General features: G+C 52.7%; 1 non-coding gene across 1 annotated transcript in view; it reads right to left on the bottom strand.

Annotated features, from left to right (window-relative positions):
* Positions 1 to 1,427, bottom strand: part of LOC124772882 — a 1,909-nt gene extending 482 nt beyond the window's left edge. The window contains exon 1 of the ribosomal RNA XR_007014338.1: positions 1 to 1,427. This exon is cut by the window's left edge and continues 482 nt beyond it. This is a non-coding gene — a ribosomal RNA (small subunit ribosomal RNA).
* Positions 1,428 to 5,000: the final 3,573 nt, after the last annotated feature.

The raw sequence follows: 5,000 nt of genomic DNA, 5'->3' as shown, positions 1-5,000 counted from the left end.
TCGTTCGTTATCGGAATTAACCAGACAAATCGCTCCACCAACTAAGAACGGCCATGCACCACCACCCACCGAATCAAGAAAGAGCTATCAATCTGTCAATCCTTCCGGTGTCCGGGCCTGGTGAGGTTTCCCGTGTTGAGTCAAATTAAGCCGCAGGCTCCACTCCTGGTGGTGCCCTTCCGTCAATTCCTTTAAGTTTCAGCTTTGCAACCATACTTCCCCCGGAACCCAAAAGCTTTGGTTTCCCGGAGGCTGCCCGCCGAGTCATCGGAGGAACTGCGGCGGATCGCTGGCTGGCATCGTTTATGGTTAGAACTAGGGCGGTATCTGATCGCCTTCGAACCTCTAACTTTCGTTCTTGATTAATGAAAACATACTTGGCAAATGCTTTCGCTTCTGTTCGTCTTGCGACGATCCAAGAATTTCACCTCTAACGTCGCAATACGAATGCCCCCGCCTGTCCCTATTAATCATTACCTCGGGTTCCGAAAACCAACAAAATAGAACCGAGGTCCTATTCCATTATTCCATGCACACAGTATTCAGGCGGGCTTGCCTGCTTTAAGCACTCTAATTTGTTCAAAGTAAACGTGCCGGCCCACCGAGACACTCAATAAAGAGCACCCTGGTAGGATTTCAACGGGGTCCGCCTCGGGACGCACGAGCACGCACGGGGCGGTCGCACGCCTTCGGCTCGCCCCACCGGCAGGACGTCCCACGATACATGCCAGTTAAACACCGACGGGCGGTGAACCAACAGCGTGGGACACAAATCCAACTACGAGCTTTTTAACCGCAACAACTTTAATATACGCTATTGGAGCTGGAATTACCGCGGCTGCTGGCACCAGACTTGCCCTCCAATAGATACTCGTTAAAGGATTTAAAGTGTACTCATTCCGATTACGGGGCCTCGGATGAGTCCCGTATCGTTATTTTTCGTCACTACCTCCCCGTGCCGGGAGTGGGTAATTTGCGCGCCTGCTGCCTTCCTTGGATGTGGTAGCCGTTTCTCAGGCTCCCTCTCCGGAATCGAACCCTGATTCCCCGTTACCCGTTACAACCATGGTAGGCGCAGAACCTACCATCGACAGTTGATAAGGCAGACATTTGAAAGATGCGTCGCCGGTACGAGGACCGTGCGATCAGCCCAAAGTTATTCAGAGTCACCAAGGCAAACGGACCGGACGAGCCGACCGATTGGTTTTGATCTAATAAAAGCGTCCCTTCCATCTCTGGTCGGGACTCTGTTTGCATGTATTAGCTCTAGAATTACCACAGTTATCCAAGTAACGTGGGTACGATCTAAGGAACCATAACTGATTTAATGAGCCATTCGCGGTTTCACCTTAATGCGGCTTGTACTGAGACATGCATGGCTTAATCTTTGAGACAAGCATATGACTACTGGCAGGATCAACCAGGGAGCTGCGTCAACTAGAGCTGAGCAGCCGGCCGCCCGGGAGTGTGTCCCGGGGGCCCGCGCGAACACGCAAGCGTCCGCTCAATCATTCTGCAAACAGGAGGAGGCTGAGCTCCCCTGCACAATACACCTCGAAACCCTCTCAGGTCCCGGCGGCGCGCAGCGCCGTCCCAAGTACTTGGTCGGGTTCGAGAGAGGCGCAATCGCCCGGAGTTAGGCGAGTAGACGCTTTCGGTGCGACCACCCGTGCTCCCAACTGAGCTTGCCGCTGCCGACAGAGGCCCGGGAGCGTGCTGTCGTGGCATTGCCGGCGGGAGACAACACGCGCCACCTACGGTGACCGGCAGCTCCAACGCCAGCGCCACAGAAGGACAAAAGCCCCACTTGGGTGCCGAAGCGAACTCTCCCAGCACAGCGCACGCGCCAACACATCCGCACAGCTGCGATACAAACCACCAGCGAGAACCGCTGGGGCGACCGAGCAGCAGACGGCGTCGCGGCGCCGAGCGCCGGGCGGCAGCGCATCCTCAACGCACACAGTCCTCAATCGGACCAGCACACTGAAGATGTCCACCGCGCTTCGCACCGGGCCCGCGAGGACCTACTTTGGCCGCACGGCGCCGCGCGCAGGGTGCGCCGGCGCGCAGCTGCGACGCCTGCCGCGTCCGTCGGCCGGCGCGCCTGCCACTGGCCGCCCCCACCAGCCGGCTGTAGCGCGTGCGCCCACGCACCGCGCGGCCAGCACGCCGGGAGGCGCCCCCTCACCGGCCGGGGACGGTCCCACCCAGCCACCGCCGCGTATCGCTTCACACCCAGATGCCGTTCAGTTTCGTCGGCATGGTGGGTATCGCTGGAACAACCGGTTAGTACCTCAACCTATCGTCGCCATCACCGATTCACCCCTAGCGAGAACAACCGCACCACAACAGGTTACCATTTGTTCATTTGCGTAACTTCACCAGAAAACGCAGGCGTCCATCGCCATTTGCAACTTCCACGATTATTGCATGCCTGTGTCAGGTGTCACGCCACACTACGTCTGCCCACATACACGCAACAAAATGTGCACGCCTAGACAATACGTGGAAGGTGGCCCCCGTACGTATGCGATGTCCATTGCTCGAACGACTGTCAACCGGCCTCTGTAGCATGTCGCAGATATGGAACGCGGTGCACCATGCCATCACGGTGTGTGAGGAGAGACGACTAGGTCCGAATACATCAACAGACAGCTCATGCTGATCGCCATCCACGGCGTCCGTTCCTCCCACACGTCTCTATGGCGTACCACACTGCAATCCAGCTCTCATAGGGAGACGACACGTAGCTGCGTGCACAATATTTGCACTGTATGGTCCGCCGTTTTTGGGCGCAGTCGTTGTACGGTCACACATGTGCCACGATGTATCATTCAGTACATAAGGACGAATGTGCAGTACAGATTGTGGTTTACGCGTACGACATTAGCGGACAGTTGACACAGGCCGCACCACAACGTAGCCTGAGTACGTCGCATGCGGAGGGCATTGAACATGCAAAGTTCTCACCAACCAGCTTGCGAAGGCAGGGGGCAAGGTGGGGACGTGGGGAGGGGCGGCATGTACGTCCTGCTGCCATCCACATTACAGTGTACAGCAGGAGCATGTGGAAAGTGAGCAAGACTTGCAAGGTGTTTAACATGAAGCGATACACAGGGGAGCGGGGAGTGCGAGTAGCGAACTATATTGCGAGGGTTGCGGGTGGGCAACACTACACTAATTGAACGAGTCGTATAACAATTACAGAGCAGGTTTAGGCGACAACGTGGGTTACGTTAGGCGACAACGTGGGTTAGGTTAAGGCACGACGTGGGTTAGGTTAAGGCACGACATGGGTTAGGTTAAGGCACAACATGGGTTAGGTTAAGGCACAACATGGGTTAGGTTAAGGCACAACATGGGTTAGGTTAAGGCACAACATGGGTTAGGTTAAGGCACAACATGGGTTAGGTTAAGGCACAACATGGGTTAGGTTAAGGCACAACATGGGTTAGGTTAAGGCACAACATGGGTTAGGTTAAGGCACAACATGGGTTAGGTTAAGGCACAACATGGGTTAGGTTAAGGCACAACATGGGTTAGGTTAAGGCACAACATGGGTTAGGTTAAGGCACAACATGGGTTAGGTTAAGGCACAACATAGGTTAGGTTAAGGCACAACATAGGTTAGGTTAAGGCACAACATAGGTTAGGTTAAGGCACAACATGGGTTAGGTTAAGGCACAACATGGGTTAGGTTAAGGCACAACATGGGTTAGGTTAAGGCACAACATGGGTTAGGTTAAGGCACAACATGGGTTAGGTTAAGGCACAACATGGGTTAGGTTAAGGCACAACATGGGTTAGGTTAAGGCACAACATGGGTTAGGTTAAGGCACAACATGGGTTAGGTTAAGGCACAACATGGGTTAGGTTAAGGCACAACATGGGTTAGGTTAAGGCACAACATGGGTTAGGTTAAGGCACAACATGGGTTAGGTTAAGGCACAACATGGGTTAGGTTAAGGCACAACATAGGTTAGGTTAAGGCACAACATAGGTTAGGTTAAGGCACAACATAGGTTAGGTTAAGGCACAACATAGGTTAGGTTAAGGCACAACATAGGTTAGGTTAAGGCACAACATAGGTTAGGTTAAGGCACAACATAGGTTAGGTTAAGGCACAACATAGGTTAGGTTAAGGCACAACATAGGTTAGGTTAAGGCACAACATAGGTTAGGTTAAGGTACAACATAGGTTAGGTTAAGGTACAACATAGGTTAGGTTAAGGTACAACATAGGTTAGGTTAAGGTACAACATAGGTTAGGTTAAGGTACAACATAGGTTAGGTTAGGTTAGGTTACACGTTGTTGTAAGGAAAGGTGTAGGGGGGGGCGGGGGCGGCAGGTTCGTTGATAGTGATTATAGTAAGTGAATGCTTGTGACATGATCAGATTTGTCACGTCAGGATGCACCTTTGGCTTATTAGAGGCGGCGCTCCAATTCTATGCTTGTGTCAGACCTGTGTCTTTGACTCATGTCATTGTTTGTGCGCTGTGACAGGAGGTACTATTGTGATGTTGGGTGCACCGTTGTATAGGACATGTGTGGGTGTTGGTGCCTGATCTGCGCAATGGTGGATGTCGAAAGGGTGGGATATTGTATTTTCCGCATGGACCTCCTGGTCTGGTTGTGATAGTGTGGATTGTGTAATGTGGCGGAGAGGATGCACTGGATGTTGTTCCATGCTGGTGCTTACATATTGTATGTGCGCCCGTTAGAAGCAGAGAGTGGTGCGTGATCAGAGTGGCTGGCTGACGTGTGGTTCCCATTGTGGGCAGACTCTTTCAGCATGTATACGGACAGTTGTATATATATTCTGTAGTTTGATGGCTCTGCATTGATTACTAATCAGCGCCGTGTGTACGGGTAATCTGGTTCCAGTCCAAAATGTTCCATCTGTGTACATTAGTGACAAAGACTCCCCTCATGCAGTGGGGCTCGGTCTGTTATAACTCTTCCGCGTAATATATTTGCCCCACGTTTTTGCGACTGCGA

Source organism: Schistocerca piceifrons, unplaced genomic scaffold (genome assembly GCF_021461385.2).
Source record: "Schistocerca piceifrons isolate TAMUIC-IGC-003096 unplaced genomic scaffold, iqSchPice1.1 HiC_scaffold_943, whole genome shotgun sequence".
In the NCBI taxonomy this organism is placed as follows: domain Eukaryota; kingdom Metazoa; phylum Arthropoda; class Insecta; order Orthoptera; family Acrididae; genus Schistocerca; species Schistocerca piceifrons.
This window is presented reverse-complemented; position numbering and strand designations above follow the sequence as displayed.